This window comes from Hirundo rustica, chromosome 14, assembly GCF_015227805.2.
Source record: "Hirundo rustica isolate bHirRus1 chromosome 14, bHirRus1.pri.v3, whole genome shotgun sequence".
NCBI lineage: Eukaryota > Metazoa > Chordata > Aves > Passeriformes > Hirundinidae > Hirundo > Hirundo rustica.
The window spans coordinates 13,227,647-13,247,848 of record NC_053463.1 but is presented as its reverse complement, the minus strand read 5'-3'; the positions used below and the strand labels follow the sequence as shown (position 1 = coordinate 13,247,848).

The 20,202-nt window shown below is 39.6% G+C and overlaps 1 protein-coding gene across 2 annotated transcripts in view; it reads right to left on the bottom strand.

Moving 5' to 3' along the window:
* Window positions 1–20,202, bottom strand: part of TENM2 (teneurin transmembrane protein 2) — a 1,092,434-nt gene that overhangs the window by 734,189 nt on the left and 338,043 nt on the right. For both annotated transcript variants that reach the window (XM_040078601.2, XM_058422512.1), the window contains exon 3: window positions 3,000–3,073. The gene's annotated coding sequence lies outside the window, so the exon portion shown is untranslated. The remainder of the gene's footprint in view (window positions 1–2,999; window positions 3,074–20,202) is intronic.

The window sequence follows — 20,202 nt, the reverse complement described above, 5'->3', positions numbered from 1 at the left end:
TTTCACAGGACACCAGGAGTTACAGGAGCTTTGGTTTTTATTCATGATTGGCAAAATCCTAGTTTATAATCCCTCTAGGTACCAACTTCAATATTTGCAGTTGTACTTAAATTATTTTCTGCTATTTTACCGTAGTTTCTGAAACAATGTACTTTAAGTTTCTAAAGCAGTTCCACAAATATGCACTTTTGGAAGTGTTATTTTTTTGCATTATATGAGGCAGCAAAGCAAGACAGCAGTGGAAACTTTTAGAGACAAAAGAAACTGGCCACCCAATATCCTTTCCTCAACTGACCTCCAAGGTTGTTTGTGGATCTAAATAATCCAAATAACTCTGGGATTGAAACTGAAGTATCAGTTTCAAATGGAACTGATCACATTAAATGATACTTAAGATGCAGAGAAAGAATTCCAAAGAGGAAGAAAGATGTGAAGTAACAATTTTGCATAAACCATGAGCTCTCCTATTAAACGAATCTCAACAAAAAAAAGCCCACAGAGAATGTGGCTTTGAATTGCTGAAATTTATGTTACATTTTCATTAAGTGTAATTACTATCTCATGAGAAACTGGATTAATACACCCCATTGATACACAGTGTGTAAAAATATCCCCCGTGGATTGCTACTGTATAATCTAATCCAGTTGTTTGGGGCACATCTGGATTGTATTCACTTCCTTTTAACACGTTTATTATTAAAAAACCCTACTAGTAGAACTCTTTACTCCTAATTTTTGTCCTCTTGAACAATCTGACCAACCCATTTAGGGATCTGAAGGGATAAATATAACTAATTCAGTTGAATGGATGACCTATGGTACAAACATCACTTACCCAAGTTGTTTTCCTCCCCTTCTTATCAGTGCTGAATAATTAATACATGCACAAAACCTGAGTTCATAGCTGAAAATTGCACTTGAATATCTGAGACCTGCTTAGAGACTGATGACCTTTCAGGTAAGAAAGTGAGAGATCAGATCCAACAACTGCTTACAGGCTGTGGTGCATTAACATCACAAATGCCAGAGCCTTTGGCTGACAGTCATCGAGATAAGGAACAGGACAACACACAGCGACCAAATGAAACACGCCAAGTGAAAGGGTTAGGAATTGCCATTGTCAATTCCAGTAATTCTTGTGTTTCTCTAAGTTTTGACCATATCTTTCTGCCAAGTATGTTAATTTTTCTCTATTTTGACGACTACTTTCCCAGAATAATCAGTCTAAATTTTTCAGTCTTCTAACGGAGCATTTTTCCTGGCTGTGCCATGTTATGTGCTATACCTGGCAGTTCTGTGTCACCTGCATGTACGAACAACCCTGTGATCATCTTTAACTATCCAAACAGTGAAATCATGGGATTAGCATCCTTGGGAAGCAAATAAAGCAAGGACAAAGAGTCTCCAACTAGTTAAAGTTAGAAAGGGGTATGTTTAATTCAACGCCGGGCACGGGGGAGTAACCTCCCAAAGACATGTGTGAAAATCACAGTAGCTCTATTTAGCTACAAAAATATTCATCCAATTATCTCATATGCTTATCCATATTTATCACCTGACCCCACCTACCCTCGCTTCATATTAAAATGAGCCTAAAGTCCTTTCTGGCCTGCCAGTCAGTTTCTTCATCTTCACAATGGCTCATCCTTCTTGTCTCCTTCTACAAACTAAGTCCAGCAAGGGGTATATAGTCTTACTTTAACTAACTACATCTGGTAACAATTAACCATTCTACATTGTTTCTACTCTTCTAGCTAAAATCGTAATTATAAATTGCTTCTATCCTTCTGGCTAAAATGTTAACTTTTTAAGCCTTTACCTCACTTGTGTGCTGCTGTGTTGACCCTCAAAATTCAGAAACAGGTCTTTCTAGTCATCTCTGACTTGCAAGTGGAAAGGGAAGCTTGCAGACAGACACAAGCCCTCATGTCCCCAGTTTACATGTGCCATAATCTTCTGCTGACAAGACCTTTCTGCTGTGAGAAAGAACCACATTGTAACACAGGCTTCTAAACACCTAGAGAAATAAATAATTAAGAAGTGCTAGGGTAGCCACAGGAAGAGAGAAAGCCCTCCTCAGTCATTCCTTACGAGAGCAGACTACAAACCAGTGAGACAGGGTGAGCAATTGGGCAGCTTGCAAGACCTGAGCAGGCCAGTAACAGCCATCAATGCAAGATCTTGAAAAGACTCCTGATTACATCCTAGGTCTCAAATTTTCACCAGGGAGCCAAGGCACTGAGAACAACATATACATTTTTATTTTCCCAAATGATAGGACTTCCTGACAAAAGAAGCCCGAGATGAGGCAAGCAGACTGCTGCAAGTGTCGGTAGGAATCTCAAAACCCCACGACCGCAGCCTGCGACTCAACGGATATTGTTCATTCTGCAGAGCACAAAACTATCACCACAGCTCAGGAAGCAGATCAATAGATTATAAGGAACCTCACAGTCATCACAACGTCCTCTCTTCTCAAAAGAGAGCCTCACTCTGTGACATGGGCATATACATACCGTTTGTTTTCAGGTGTATAGATAGATGGATATTACACATATATTTTTAACCATACATACAGAAGTGGGTATTCAGATGCATTCGCATGTATGAACGCAGACACAATCTTAAAGTTTTGAACATATAAACCTTCCATTAAAGAATCCAAAAACTACCACTGCACTGGAATTCCTTTTGAAACCTACACAACGAGTTTATATAAAAATCACACCGGAACTGGATTGAGATGTATTTCAGAAGTAAAGTGCATAGAGAGATGAAACTGTAGAATTTTCACAGCAGCATGGAAAGTGAAAGTGTGATTAAAAAATTAACCCAAAATAATCAGAACAAGGACAGCTATGGATATTTAAGCAGCAAGACTGATGCTGATACTGAGAGGAATAATGCAGACTATAGAATTCACAAGCTCTTTGGATGAGCAAGAAACATTTTTCAAAAATTTAGCTTACAATACGCCTGCTGTCATTCACAACCATTACCTTGAGGAGACTTTCAGCAGGGGATAAACTCTGAAAACACTTCACAGAGAGGTGTTTGGATTTCGGCGTCAAGTCTGAAAAACAGAAAATCACTGGTTAAAGCCATCAGCTTATGACACAGAGGTAGTACTGGCAAAAGTGACAGAAAATATCCATATAAGAAATCTGCCCACTGAACAGAGAATGTGTCAAGGAGAGAGGTGGATTAGTGGCTTTATCTCAGAAGTGACAGATTTCTGCATTTCAGAAGTGCCGTGCTGGAGTGGGTGATGGAAGGACTTACATGATCAAGGAGAACCTGTGGCTCACCAATAGCTGAGGGTTTTGATTTGATCTAAACTCCTTTGTGAAAACCCAAGATTAACCTCATACAGCTACTTTTCCCCTTTGAATTTCAGGGAGATGTATTTCAGAGAGATTGAACAACGCTGGAAATATATCCCAAAAATATAACCTGAGGGCAGGTTAGGAAAAAGTCTGGTTTCAGCCTTCCTTCTACACCTCCCCACCCACCCAAGGAATAAAAACCAATTTCGGGTGGCAATAAACTTTGTTGTATATGCAGCTAGAAGGCAGCATATTCTTTTCATTTATCATTTAAAGACAGATCATCAGGAAGTCATTACATTGTGAAGATTGGATCTCTGCACTGTTGTGGTGTAATTGAGCACTGCTGTACACAAATATTTTAGATAATAAAACATAAAAAGGTTTCCAGTATTGGACTTGTCCTTTTTCCTGCATGAAAGCATTAGGTTTAATCCAGCCAGCAAAAATAAAGCAAGTAAAGTTTCCTCAAAACTTGAACATAATTTGGTGGATTGGAATCTATTTTCTTAACTGGTGTTAACTGTGTAAAAATTAGATAACCTGGCTATGATTCTGGCTGGTCTGTGGCTATGATCTGAACTCCACCTCTGTCTGACAGAGGGTTGCAAACAGGACAGCACTAAAAAAGGAGTAGGGAAGGAGGAAGAGCAGGCAGCCTATTTTAATGGACACGTCTCAATTCACAGGTCAGTAGTGCCTACGCTGCTTTTAAGTCAGCACCAATGCCCTGATGATGTTTTTAAGCTGCTTTTTGCAACATCAGGATCGCCATGGATGGCAGACTTGCTGCAGGCTAAATTCGAGGAATATGCAGAGATCCTGTAGCGGTTACAGATACTTCAATATATCATGTCTGCCTCGGCAGGGGAGAAATATTAGTGCCATTGAGATAAGGGTGCAGTGGTGCTGTTTGCAAATCTCTGTCCCCTGCCTGCTGGGCTGTGATAACCAGGGGTGTCTCACACTTTGGGTGGAAGCAGTGACAGCCCCCGTGCAGCAGCAGGGGACACAAAGAACTGGGTGATGTGCCGGGAGCAGGAGCAATTCTGCAGAAGTGAACCTGGGTTGCACAACTTCTATCTCACCTCAGCATCTTAGAAACTCAACTCAACTGTTGCAGGGTTCAGGTTCTGATCAGAAAATGGGATAAAGGCTTGAAGAGAAGGTGAAGAGAGCAAAAATTCAGCACAGGAGAACGGAGCCAAGTGAAGACCACACAGCTACATTTATTCTGTGACAGGGGGAGGCCAGACAATTGCTGCATAAAGGTGTGAAAACCACATTTTCATTCTACCTACAGCAACAAAATGACACACTATCACTTTGAAGTGTGTTGGTTTCTAATACACTGCAAAGAATTCTCTTCTCCCACAAAAGGCACTTTTGTTTCAGTGACTTTTTGAAGAAAGGAGAATACTCAGCAATTTCTTAAGATTAAAAAAAACCCAAAAAAACAACTAAGAAAAAAATAACTGCATTCAGATTTTTTTTTTTGCACACAATTAAACAGCCTTACAAAATCCACTAATCTTTTTTTTTTTTTTTTTTTCTCCTTACTGCTTATGATTAATCTATCCTTGTAAATTAAATACTACCTCCAAACTTTCCAAGCATTCTTCTCTGCCTTTTGAGAGGACAGCTGTTTATCCATAAGTGGCTTTGTCAATCTGAGTGCATGGGCCAAACACAAATGCACAGGCAAGATCATAACAGAGTTCTGAGCTGTTAGGATTTGTTTCAGACACAGAAAGAAAAACTGTGAAATTTCCAAAATTAATTGAAGTTCTGGAAAACTTACTCCCCAGTAATTCTGGGGTAAAGAGTTTCAGCTCTGGCAACTTAAGGATTATTTTTTAAGAAAGTTAAGTTATAAGAGGTTCCTGTAGATTTGTAGTCATGGAGAGTAGCTCCTGTAAATTCAGTTCAGCAGAACTGCTTAAGAATTATTGGAAGAAGATAGAAAGAGCATTTCCTTCACAATACTCTCTCTACAAACAATAGCAGTAACTACCTGAAAGCAATTTTCTCTCCTACACTATGTCTTAATATTAACATAGTCATAAACACTTAAGACAGCATTCCCCTCACATCTCCATTATTAATCTCTTAAAGCTGAGTTATGAACAACATAAAACATTAATGCATCATGCCCTAATAATTGTTGTCTTATTAGAACATTTGCCCCATATGGCTTGTTAGATGGTTTTTGTTCATAGGGAAGGTAAGTTTCCATTTACCAGAAGATATTAAAAAAAGACCCAGCCTCCCCAACAAAAAACACGCTGTCAATATTCCTTCCATCAACAGTATTTTCATAAATTAATAAAAAATTAATGAAGCAGACAAAATGTAATAATCTGGTTAAATATTCATTTAAGAGCATGTCTGCTGAAGTTTGAGCAGTATTTACTGACAGCACCTGAGCCCCTAGGCTGGGCTGCTCAGAGCTGCTCTTTGCTCCCCCAGGAGCAGAGTGATCCCCTCACCCTGCTGGGGAGCAGCTACAGCACTGGGGGACAGAGAGAGCTGCAGCCTGGCACCAGCAATCCCAATTTCTGCTCACCAACCCCTGTGCTTGCTCTGCACCTCAGGAGCTGCTCTGGCATCAGCTCCTCAAATGTCGAGGGCTGGCACATCAAAGAAATGCAGCCAAGGGCTCATCAGCCCCTGAGATGGTTAAAAAGCACACCCCTAAAAGAGAGGGGAGAGTTCTCAGCCACACCTGACACTTCTGTCTGCCCTCTGGACTTTAAAAATTTAAGTGTGTTGTCGTGTAGATTAAAGCATTAAAGCAACGCTGTAAATTTGCATGGTTTTAAGTTCACTTGTATGATACTAAGTACCTTGATAATCAAACAAGCCATTAAATTCAGACTAGAGGAATGAGGCTTGTTTTCCAATTTCTGCTTCCTGCCTAAACACTACAATTGCTTGCTCTTTAGTTTTGAAGTCTGCATTTAGCAGACAGTGATCCTACAGGAGAGATTTATCTTTAAACAAACTTGGACCAGCCAGAAAACATTGCAGAAGAGGGATTTAAAAAGATAATACGTCTGACTGACTACGAATAAATTTCCCATCAAAGCCATTCCTAGCAAGGTTTCATTAACAGAGACTGTATAACCAATACCTGTAGGTACATTTCTCAAGAGAGGAATGGTGGGGCAGTTCAGCCAGAGAACCTGACATACAGGTCTGTGCATTCCAATTCCATCTCTGTCACTGTCTTGGTGCTCGGGAGTTACTCACCAAGTGTTTGCTTCAATTCCTCCATCTGTATAATGGCAATGATATCTAATTCAGAGGGATGCTGTGAGGATTAATTAGTTAATGTTGGTAAGTGCTTTGAAGATGAAAAGAGCTACAGAAGAGATAATCAGTTTTACAGTCTCTAAAAGCTTTTACCATGTCTGCAGAATTATTTTGGAGTACCACAGGAATATCATCAGGGACAATCTGCCATTTATCACGTACATCCAGAAAAGGGGAGGGGGTGGGGGCTGGAGGGTTGGAAGGAGCAGGTATGAAAATATTTCAGTGTTAAATCACAGCTCCTGTTCTGAAATCTGTAGACAAACAGCACAAAGCTCAGACTTCCTTTGTACAATCTACCTGTACATTGCTGCCATTTTCTTAAGAAAACAAACACCAAATGGCTTTGTTGACTTAACTCTTTCCTTCTTCCTAATTTGAAATTCAGAAACTACAGTGACTTTTAGGTTCTTTTCTGTGTATTTGAATCTCCTGGCTTTTTCTCAGTAAATATATTATAAAGGACTGCAAGATGACATCCCATTCCCTGAAAAAGTGCCTTTAATGTAAACTATATATATTCAGTTTTGGAAGATTTACTTTTGGTTGCCTAGAAAGTCTTCAGTGTCTATAGCCCAGCTGCGATTCCTGCATTAATTGGTTTTCATTCCCAATAATCAAAATAGAAGTTTGTAATGAAATAGAGCCCTCAAACTTTCTAAGTCAGACAGGATACAGTTGAAAATTTCAAAATTAAAAAAAGAGTCAGTATTAACTCTACATTGCTCAGATACTTTCATATCCCACATAAGAATAAGCATATCTTCTCTTTGATTTTAAGTAGAGCATTTTCCATGGATGATTTGAAGCACATTAAAAGAACGTCAACTGCTGATGCAACTGCTTCACGGCTCGTCTGTCTTCCCACACAAATTGCTTCCAAATGTAATTATTATGTACAGCATTGTGATAAAAAAATGTATTCTTGAATACACATTTTTCAAATGACCATCAGAAAAAAGAAAAATAGTTTGACTTGATCTGATAGATGCTCTCTACACAGGTAAGGGATGTGTTTGTGTACAAAGGTGGCAGGGTGGATAACAGTGTTTATTACAAGGTAAATGCAATGCTGACTGGCACTGGCTTCAGATAGAACTTCTACAATAATCAAATACAAAACTTCATTAAGCCATACTTTCCTCTTTAAAAAGCAGTGTCTAGTGCCTCTCTTACTTATTCTCAGTAGTTAGGGTACCATTAACACATGATGAGACAATCCACATTCAGCACTGTTCATCATGAAACGTATTTTGCTGCTGCTTATAATCATTATGTTTTTCTCACAGCCCTTTCCTTGTCCTATGTCAAATGTCAACTTTGACAGGGCTGAAGGAAAAAAAAGTAAATATTTCAGCTCACTCTTCTTTCTTAAACCCTTTGAGCTTCATAAGGCTGTAATGATTATTTACAGTTCCTCTCTGCTCCCAAAGATGCCTCCCACTACTCTCCCACCGCATTTAATTCTGCAAGGTTTCACTTCAGTTTTGTGAAAGGAGGTGGAATGTCTTGACTTCGATGCATCCTTTTAGAAGGGAAAAGACGAAACTGTCTGGAAAAGATTCTGGGTAACTGGACAATCCTTTGCTATTGCAATTACCCCCATTCTTACAGTCTTTGCCAACTGCCATCACTGCCTTGAAATAAGTCAGCTCTGCTGACCCCATGGAACTTTTCAAAGGTGAATCTCAATCTCTGGTAAGCTGGACAGATCCACTTTGATCACAGTCAGATGACACCTTCCAGGTTTTTTATTCACATTTTCCTTCAGGTTAAATAATTGCTTTCCTTTTCCCAGTATTTATTCTTAATGCATTTATAACAAGTAGTTATAAATTCAGATCGTTTCTCCTGCGGGCCCAATGATTAAAGGCCTTTTAGACTCATTTGCATGACAGGTTACCCATTATCCTAATTGTCATTGTGCAGCAGCTGACCCATCCTTCCCCCCCTCCCATTTATTTAACATGAAAGAGCAGATTTTAAACACCACTCCAGTGCAAGGTCATTGTAACACTTCCCTGTGCTTGGCAGACCCTCTGCCAGCTGCACACCGTGGGCAGGGGGCTGTGGTGGGCAGCAGCCCCCAGAGCAGCCCCACTGCCCGGGCTCTGTGCCCAGCTGATGAGCTCCAAACTCACAGAGCAATCTCCTGATCCTCAATGAATGATGCCTTGGGCAGGCTGACCTGAAACAGAGACTGGACAGAGCTGGAGAATAAAGGAGATATTTATGGAAAGGCCTCCAGGATCTACCTTGGGCAGGACAAGAGCCTGGCCAGGGCTGCACCCAAGGTGGAGTTGGAATGGTCACAAAATGGACAAATGGTCACAGGGTCTCACACTTTGATAAGTTTTGTTCTATTTGCATATTGAGGTTTAATCGTCCAATTCCAGCTCCAGGCTGTGAGGTCCCATCCTTCTTGTTCCTCCCTCCAGCTACTGTTGTTTGTTCTTTTGGGCCAAAAAGTTGTCCTTGGTGTGCAGCAGGAAAAAGATTTGTTTTGTCTCCCTACTTTGTGAAGGGAGCTGACTAACATTTAATATGAGGCTCAGAACTGCACCCCTGGGCAGCACAGAACCTGAAATACATGAAAGCTACAACTTGAGGCATCACATACCCCACAGTTCACATTAGTGGGCTGAAATCTCATGTTTGTTGCTGCTGCCCTCATCCAGCCATTCTGTACCCCAGACTGACACCACCAGCAAATGCCCCATGCTGGTTCTCTGCAGTGAACACAGGAGGAGGTGCTGTGGGTACCAGCCCAGGGACTGACCATCAGGCCAGAGGGTTTCCTTTTAAAAACAACCTAACTTGTGCATACATTATACACCAAGACTCAGGGACATCCCTGTTTGTTTTTTTTTTTTTTTTTTTTTTTTAATTTTATTTTCTCAAGAATAAAGTCCTCAAAACCTTCTCACTACTCCATATGCTGCACTGCCTCCTGCTTACCAACACGTGATTTCCAATGAGCATCCAAAACCTGCCTCTGAATGCCAAGGGTTTGGTGGACCAACCACACAAACACTAAGCAATAATTCCATGTTGCTTCAGAATAACCAATACTAAGAAAAAAAAACAAAAACAAAAAAAAAAAAAAAAACACAACAAAAAAAAACAACCAGAAAACAAAACATGAAAAATTAAACAACTGCTAATTGCTGGGAAAACTGCTGCAGGCCAGTAAGGAACCTTCGAGGAGTGCTGCTGTGAGCTCACAGGACTCCTGCTCGTGCCTGAATTTTCCATGGAGTAGCTGAAGGTGACAGGAAACAGTCTCGGTACAATCAGAAACGCACAGCTTGCCACACAACTCCAACAGTCATTAAGCCACACACCCCAGCAATATTCCCAAATCCTCCACACAGACACAACCCTAGGTTATATATTTAATTTACCTACTCTGGATTCAGAGAGTCACTGAAAGGGAAACTATCCTCTTAAAAGAGCCACCACCTCTGATCTCTCACTGTTTATAATCAAGGAGCAACACACCTACAGTCCTGGGGAATTAACAATAGGTCAACTTTCCCTTTACTGAAGTTTCCAGTCTGTTCTGTCTGCATCACCTCTGCTTATTGTGCAATCAGACTTCAAAAATGAAAGATTTAAAATGTTACACAACTTGGAAGGACCATGAGACCATGCTGGTTTAGCTGAGATTTTCATACTGCAGAACTGGGGAAGAGAGACTGTTAGGGGTATTTCTGCTGCCACCTTTTATCATTCTATTTTAGCTCCAAAACAAGACATTTTATAAAAAAATTCATATTATATTGCCTGAGTTCAGAACAGGAAGATTTAATTTAGCTGGATTTGCCTCTTTAAGAATTAACCAGCAATAACTGTGCATGAGGTTATGTGGTTAATATGGGGAGGAATGAAAGCAAAAGAGAGAGAATTGTACAGTTCATAAAGCATGGCAAAATATATTGGCACATTCTTCCCACAACAACTTTTGAAGAGAGACAGGAGGCATTTTTGATTGTTTTCCTGTTCTCCTCATCTGTTTAATAACCAAAATTTTTGGAATTGTATTAATAATTTTTCTAGCCCTAAGCATTTACAAGAGATGAAGTAAGAAACACGAGAATTAGCTTTCTCTCTTCTTAATTCCACGTTATTTAGTTTTTCAAAACAGCTTTTAAATTGCATATAATTCTTTCTTCTTTACTGAATTCCAGAGAATTAGTTCAAGTGTGCCTGTATTAGTGTGACATACAGGCATCACTTCTGAGTAAGCAAGCACAGCCAAAATGAATGCAACAGCTACATAAAAGTGTAGAAAAGGACAGAAAATAACAACAAAATCCCAAATACCCAGGGCAAACACTCAGCCAGTTGATTGTGCTGAGGTGCAGGGTTAGGAACAGTGAACTAGTCTGCCTGCATTGTAACTAAGAATTGTCACTGCACTACTACAGACAAATGCTATAATTACCTCAGTTTGCCATAAGAACAATTAGTGCAGAAAGACCACAAAAGATAAATTAGAAGTAAACAAAAATAATAAAAAAAAGACATTTTAGCTAATTAAATTTTGTTTGTTGTATGTATAAATGCTACCTTACCTGATCAAAACCCAGAAATATCCTCCATCTCACTTTGGAACTAGTAAGGAAATAACAACGCTCACAGCAGCGATTCATTAGCTGCAGCCAGCTCAGCCGTAGCTAATTTAAAGAATCACAAGCACAGCAGTACAAAATCAAGTGAACTTGGGCAGCTGAAAGTACTTTAACTGTGCAAGAGCTCAGGTACCCCTTCGTTTCACCTGTGTTGTATGCTCCAGCTGTGAGGTGGTAGCTAGAAGGACTGTTATAATGTAGCCCCAAGAAGTTTAATTAGCAACCCCACGTATTTTTGGAACCCAGGAATACTTATTTCATTTCAAAATAGATGTTATTTTAGATCTGATATAAAATTAGTCCCATTCAAGTCACAGGAGAAAATATTACAACTGTTCTGATCTCCTGAATCACAACCTACTAAGCCACAAGCTTTGTTTCCAAACCTTAAATAGTTTTCTTTAGGTAATTCAATTCTCATACTTGGTAAAACATATTTCCAGCCCCTAGAAATGGGATATGGAGTGTAACTGGGTAAAAATTATGGGAACAAAGCGGAATGAACTTTGCACACTCTAACAGGGCTGAATAGCACAGGAAGGCAGTTTAGCTACATCCAGTCAAGTTGAGCTGGACTATCATCTCTTATTGGCAGGCTGCTGACTGGGTGAAGTTATTGCCAACATCCACAGACTCTCTGCCTGACCAGACCCTTCTGCCTCCCTCTGTCCTGCAGGCTCTCTCACTATGGAGATGGTCCCTCCCAGAAAACGTTCTTCCTTGAGTCACCGCTCCTCTCATGACATAAAGATTCAATAGCGCAAGAACTGTGCTATAATACTTTAAAGCATGCAATGTGCAAACATCACCTACTGAAGTGCAAGCTGTGGCAGTTCTTGGGAATATAAACATCCAGCAGGTATTTCAGGAGACCTGCTGGTCTGCAGAAATGACCTCCTGTTCAGGTCAGCCAGACTGGTCATTCCTGGCACCTGGGACTGAAATCACAGCAGGTGAGGGGTGTGCAGCCTCCTCTGTCACCTGCTCTGCCACAGACACACACCAGGTATCACACACACAGCCATGGCTGGATCATCATCCATCTCTCCATTACACAACAGGGATTCGTTCTGAGGGAAAGAGTCGTTCCCCAAATGCTGCTGGAGAGGCGTTGTTTCTCTCAAATATTTCAATCACTAGAACATATTCAAGAATTAAGTGGCCCTTGAGATCCTACTCCCAGACATGATCTGCCTAATAAGAACAAAAATGGTAAAATTATTACACTAAAAAGACAGTTTTGCTGCAGCCAAGTTGGAGAATTTTACTTGGCTGTTGCATCCTCACATTAGGCTGAAAATCAGAAAGGATGCAAATTAAGGAGCTGATCTTAGGGATGGATTGCTCAGAGTGAGGTCAAAGTGCATCTTTCATTGAAGAGTTGGGCCTGGGCTGCCAGTCTTCATTCAATTCAAATGAGCTCACCTTGACACAAATATTCTTTTTATCTACTGCATTCCATGATATTCCTAGTGGTATAGAAGCCCAAGTATCAGACTGTGTTCAAAAATCAGATACTTTATATCAAGCCTTTGTGTCAGGGCAACTTTTCACAAATGGCTTTGACACAATCAATCATATCTAAAACGAAGCTGAAGTGTTTCAGAAAGCTGCCCATCATGGGCTGTGGGCTAAAGAGGCTGAAGAACCTCCCTGGCAAGCCTTTGACTTCAGCATAATAAATGTGTTCTATCCCAGGTGGTAGAGCTTTATTTGATTTCAAATGCTGTGTTGGTTGCTTAGTACTAATACCACAGACTGGAAATGAAAAACATCTAGCACTATTGCCACTAAATAATTTATGCAGACCTTAATGTTGTCTATACAACGTTACTTGAAACAGACTTGTTGCAGTGCCAGCAAGTATTGAAATATTCCCAATAGGAAGTGATCATATCAATCTGACCTCGCTCTTTATAACAAGTCGATGTAAAGAGAGGAAGGAGAGCAATCTAAAAAGCGTTTAGCACCTTCAGCATCTGTTGGAAAACAAAAAGACCAGCGTTTTCCTAGAAAACTCATTCCCTGTTTATCTTAATGAAGGCAAAACAAGCAACGGAACAACTTGTTGAATGGAATTGCAATAAAATATAATTCCTTTTTTTTTTTCAGACAAAAGGGCACAAAATCAGTTTTCATTTTGCTCAGTGACTATCCTGTGTTTGAAAAGAATGTTACATATTCATTTCATTTATCATTTAAAGTCAGATAATCAGGAAGTCATTATGTGGCCTACACTGGGCAGCTATTCGATTAGAGCATAATTGAACACTCTGTAAGGCAGCCAAAGCTGACAGGTTGGGAATGCATAATATCCTTCCCATGGTTATTCCCATACAGGGGATAACTGTAGGAAAATCACTGTCAATCAAAACCTGACAACCAAGTGAGAGAGCCTGGAATCTCTGATACCTTGAAAATAGAAACCCAGCTTTATTTCTTAAGATAGTGGCATGTTATGCTTTGTGTTTTTGTCAAATTATAAGGCATTGTTTTAAAAGGTCGTAACTGAAACCAGAAAACTTTGGCTCTATTGTCTTTGTCATTTATCTGCAGGGAAACAGTGATCAAATATGAAAATGAGAGGAAAGGTTGGACTAGCTTGCCCAATGTTTGAAACCTGGCTTTGAAATGTGCTGATTGCTGAGAACAGCTATTAATGACAGACACTCACACAAATCCCACATGGCTTGCAAAAACATTGGCCTTCCAGTTGTTGAGTATTTAAATTACTGTTTAGTACTGTAGGAGGCTTGAAATTAAAAGTTATTTTTACTAAGAGACTCAAAACTCTATTTCCAGTTAGTAGCGAAACAAGTTTTCTAATTAAAAGCCTGTTTGATTCCCGGCATTATCAGTGTGTATTTTAGTAGAAGCTTACAGCTCCTTTGGCAAGCACCTCTGCATTTTTCTGGGTTTCTGAAATGTGTGCACACACATAGATCAGGAACGGGCACATTACATCAAAGATCAGAGATAAGCCTTGCAGTTGTAGTTTTTACTTGTATAAATAATTTTTTATCACTAGCAAGCAGAATAATAGACTAGCAGATGATGTCCAATACCACTGAAATGCATCAGCACCATGTTCCAACTACTCACGGGAGACTAAAAACTCTTTTAGCATCTAATATCTTTGAGCAGCTGTAGTTGATGTCATGAAAGGAGATGTCTTAAGCTTTACAGAGTGTCCTTGAAGGCTGTGCTTCTCATCCTCACTGTCTGCATGACATCACTTGTAGAGATATCACATGTATATACACACACACACACACCTGTGGTACATTTCTACCTGTGCATATTTAAACAAAATGGAGGCAAAAAACAACTGGCCATTGAAAGATCACTCTCATTTCCACCAGGTTGCCACAATGGATTTCCTTTTTCTTTCTTTCCTGAAAGCTCAGTCTATATGCCCTGCAGATAAAATGTTGAGAAAACTACACGAGTGGGAAACACAAGCAGAAATCTCACGTTATCCAGACAACACAATAACCTCTGATAGCCTCCATCCTAAATCACCCAGCCCAGCCACTAACAAAGCCTCGGAATATAATGGAGCCTTTCAGCATGAGCTGTAAATCACTCGAGGTAATTCCAAGCCCGAGGGGAGTTGTATCCCAGGCCAGGATAAATCCAAGCATTGGATGGCTTCCTTCGAAGCAAAGGCAACATCTTGAGCTCTTTTGTGGGTACAATGCCAGCACCAGGAGGGCAGGAAAGTCTCGCTTCAGCCTGCTCTCCAGTCCCTCCCCATCACTCCAAAGCCCTTGGGCTTGACAGTGAAATTCCCACCGATGTGAGATGTCCTCAGATCACCCCATGGAATTTCTGTATCCATTGGCTGGATGCTGGCACAGCATCCACAGAAGCTGGGATCCTGGGAGAGCCCCTTGGCCCAGTGAGGAAAAGCTCCAGTGTGAAGTGGGAAGAAAGAAAGAAAAAAGTGAAGAAAAAAAATTGCTAGGAATGACAGAATTCTGATCTGTATTCTAATTGTCTAACATTAAAATATTAACAAATACTAAATATATGTTGTTCATGAGATTTTGCTAGAGTTATTTACAGAAGATCAGCACCTGATTTATGGAAGAAAGAGATACTGTAATTAGCTTTCAATTTAATTATAATTCATAATTATTTTAGTATGTGTATTTATGCCAATTAATTTGTAAACTTGTAGATTTTCTCATCTAATATGAAGGTTGTAGAATTACTACAATCTTCCTGAGCATTTACCTTTATTTGACTTTCCTCACACTTTTTTTTTTCTCCTTGCTGTCTGGCTTTTTGCCTTCTAACGCTAACAAGCACAAACAGGAGTAAATCCAGTGGAGCAGCACTAAATTGCATTATTCTTCCAGAGGTCATCTCTATCCTCTTTTTTAAGGAACAGCCTAGGGTTTGCGCTCTGCTGCATTATCCCAGCTTTGTTACCTGATACTACAAATCTCCAGAGCTGCTGGGGATTATATCCAATGAGGAAAGAGTAGAGAAAATTAAATGAAGAAAATAAGAATTACTTGTCAGACCTTTCAGCCTTTCATACGTTTTGGGTTCTACAACCAGGAAAAAAAATAAAGAATTGGTGGTGGTTTTTTTGTTTGTTTGTTTGTTTTAATGGGGGACAGGACTGTACTATAAATTTGGTGGAAACATCTTCATCATTCAAAATAATTTGCATGCAGGCAATTTTTTTTTTTTTTTTTTTGCCATCTGATGAAGTATTATTCAACTGAAAGAATTTTCTGGCTTCTAAAAAAATCAGCCCTTGGTTTCTTAAAAGCTGAAATAAGGGAGGCATGGGACTGTCCTATGATGGTGATTAAAATAGTATGAGCAGCATGAAACATAGTAATGTATTTGCTAGAGTTATTTCACCAGGAGGTCTCCTCTTTCTATTTAACAGATTCCACAATTTCCTTCCATGAGGTTGTGTTATCCATCTGGATTCCTGAGACCAGCCCAGAGCACCTCTGTCCCTTGGTTTAGATTAAACTGATGTATTTGTAGGAGATGAATGTATCTTTTTTTGTAGACACCATCTCTCTACCTCATGCTATGTTGGCATATTTCTCTGTATTTTATCAGAAAGCTTATTATTGAACATCTACTCAAAATGAGACCCTGGGGCCTGAGGAAAATAGAAGGCTCCAGGTTCTTAAGAGGCTACAAATATTTTCAATGCTTCTGCTTCTGGAATGGGCTGACTAAACCCCAAATACACATCTGAGTGCAATGAAACCTTGGGAGGTTTCTCAGTGATGCCACTTTCAACATAAATTCATTTCCATCTGGAATTTAATCATAAATTTGTCAAAAATCATGAAGAACCAGTGAGCTACACACCATTTCTTTTGATTCCTTCCCTCAAACTCCCCAAACAGGACAATATTTCTAAATCCAAATTTATTTCAGCTGCTGTAGAGCACAAGTTTTATTAGTGAACTGGACATTGTTACCAATTCCAAGGGGTTGCTGCTGCCTTTCTTTGTTTTTGTACAGCATAAATTTGTGCATTGCAATTGCTCACTCAGTGCATACTTAGAATGTGCACACAAGATGTACAAGAAGCAAAATTAATTTGTGTACAGTGTCAGGTGAAAATAATATTAAGAATACTAAAAATGGAGCTATCAGGATGCTGATAAACATATGTGGATGGACTTGAAAAGTCTTAAACAAGTTCCATGGCATTCTAGCAAAAAATTAACCCTCCCACTGGTCACATTGTGGTTGAAAAAACAGAGCTACATTTCCCATCAAACTTGCACACCACTCAAAAACGTGAAGTATTCAACTGAAAGGTGTAAAATGGAAGGCTCTAATTTAAGCAGGAGTCAAAGAGCACTCCAACATGTGGCTTGATGGGATTTTCAATTATAACCAAAATAAGTCAAGATGTAAACAGAGACAGAAATGACTGTACCATCAAACATCTGCTTCATAATTGTTTGAACAGCAGATTGCTTACAAATCTCCCATCTATTTATAATCCTGGCATATACTGATACCCCTCATTTTGTTCTAGTTTACTTAGAGGGATCCTGTTCAGTTAAAATATTATTTCCCACACTGATAAGTGGTGTTAATGATAACAGCCTACCCCATGGGACTTGATTACACGCTGTTTGAAGTTGGGATTTTAGGAAATTATGTAAGAAACCACATCTGGCAGTGATTTACATTATTGGTTATCTCAGGTTTTCCAGCACTGCACACAGCAGTACAGATGTTCATCATAAAGATGAACAGCTTTTATCTTGCTATCTGAAGATAAAATGGAGGCCAGGTCTGCTGCTCCCTAACATACCTTTAAGAATAAGCTATAAAATTATGAATTCCACATAGAAATGTATTTTACAGTGCAAAAGTGCAGACCATTTACCATAACTCATAATATTAAAAAATAAGATGGAAGTGACTTTTTCCACAGGCCTTTATTACAATAAAGTTCAGTCTAAAGAAATTTTCTTACACATAGAATTAACCCTAGTAATTAAATCTTTCCAACAAAAAAGGAAAATACGAAAAAACAACAACAACAACAAAAAGATTGAAATTTATATCCTTTCAGTGAATTACAGTGAATTCAGTGAGACTGAAAACATCTGGGATGGTCAGGAAATACATGAGCACAAGACCACACCTTTAAAGGCAGCTCCATTTCACCAGATGGTTTTATGGTGGCTTAAGAAAAGATTTCTACCTTTTATTTTTGAATAGGAGACAAACCCTTGCCCTCTAACCTCATCCCTCTTTCCATAAAGCGTGTATGTAAAATTTTCATTTAGCATCTTTCGCAATCTTCCATTGGGTTTGAATAGTACATTTTCATTTCATTCATCATTTAAAGACAGATAATCAGAAAGTCATTACATGGGCTGACACCGGGCCCTGCGCTCGATTGTGTTGTAATTGAGCACTGCAGAGCGTGTGCCAGATCTAATGGATAATGAATATATTATGTCAGCAGAACCGCCTCAGCAAAGCTCCTGGGGAATCACGGGGGGACCGCGGTGACATGGAGGGTCACAGATGTTGTGCTGATTTACTGATGGAGTGATTGTGTAATTAGGTAATCAATGGTGGGGAGAGGACTATATGTGGACGGGTAATTTTATACCAATAAAGACCATACAAGTAGGAGGCTCACGTTTAGGATGGTGTCAGATGATGTGTTGGTCTGGCTTAATTCTTCATAAATTCTTAATGATACGTTCCAAACGTTTGATGGTGGAAGGCCAGCAGCAGAGGTCTGACTCCAATTCAAACGCTACAGCAGCCTACTTTCACAAATTTCTTACAATATTATCCCTGTAATTTAGAAAGCTCAAATTTTCTTCCTTGATTAAAATAAAACTCACCTTGCTTTGTGTTAGAGATTTACTGTAACTTTTAACATTCCATGCAGAGGTAAAAACGCAGTCATGATAAAGACATGAAACATCTCTAAACATTTGCCCTGTGTTTACTCTGCTCTCACTTGGAGCCTTTAGTAATATTTACTTTCTTCTGAGTGACAGCACGTTTAAACAAAATTGTAGAGGCAGAAGGTTCACATCCTAAATTTTTGTTAGAAATATTATGAATGTTTGTAATAGAAATGGATTTTAACAGAAAAACATGTTACTTTTTAAAAAGTCAGATGATTCTTTACTTAAGATGATGAACAGTAACTCATATTTATGTCCTTTTCCTAATTATGACTGTCTGTACAACGGCAGCTTCCCTCTCATCTGCCCCTCTCTCCCTGGTTCCATTTTAGTGTAATTCTGACACTTGGCTTCACGTCCTGTGCTCAGCAAAGGTCTGTCTGATCCAAGCCCTCTCTGAGGCAGGAATACACCTGTCTGGTTTCCAGTCACGTCCGTGATGGTGTCTCACTTGGGGTTTTGGCATCCATAGGATCTTCCCCACAGTGTCTGTGACAACAGCTTCCAGCAGGTGTTTGCCATCCTTGAGGGTTTCCTCCCAGGAGCCTGTGCTGGGTTTGCAGTGATACGAATCTTCAGGGAAAAATGGTACTTATTCGTTACTCAAAAATAGAAATATAAATTAGGGAGACAAAAGGTATGAGCAGGCAAAGGCCAACAAGGATGGTTATCACTTACACCAGTTTGTTTCATCCATGGCAAAGAGCAGCAGATGGCTCCTGTTCATTTTCTGCCTTTCTCCCCCTCTAAGCCCTTGCCAAACTGTCAGATTTCTGCTGACACCCTGGGCAGTCACTTACTCAATTCACTCAGCTCCCCTATCTCTACTACGGACACAGGCTCTCTGATGCTAGGCTGTAACCCTGGAAAGAATAATCCATTCTAGCCAGAGGGAATCCATGGATCCAAAGAGGTTGCCTTAACAAAAGAAGGCAAATCCTTCTTTTCCTCTTACCTATTACACTCTATTAATAGTTCTTTTGGGACAGCTCCGTAGTGGGTAGGGCACAATAAAGAAGCAAACAGAAAAGAAAGGCATTTTCATTATAAGGAACAGATTTTTCTTAGTTTACCACAATCAGAAATTTCAGGAAGAAAGATATAATTTTGATTCTAACATGCTTTTTCCTGTACCTTCTTTGAAGATATACAAAGTTCCAGATGGTGCTACAGCTATTTGCAATTGTGCACAGCTACACATAAATATTTCTGTCCTGTTTAAGGGTGCATATGTAGAACATGCTGGGATTAGATAAACCTGTATTATTTAGGTCAAGCTTCAGTATTACCTCCTTTAACACCTCCTCCCTCTCTTCCCACCTCTGTCTGTGCACCCATCACTAGCAACCGTACATTAGTACACAGAATAAAAACGGACTACTAATTTTCATTATGTTTTTCCACCTATTTGTTCATTTTCTACACCCTACAATGATGTAAATATTGTAAGACCCAAATGCTACAAATCCTTTGCCACTATGAATTTTGGCA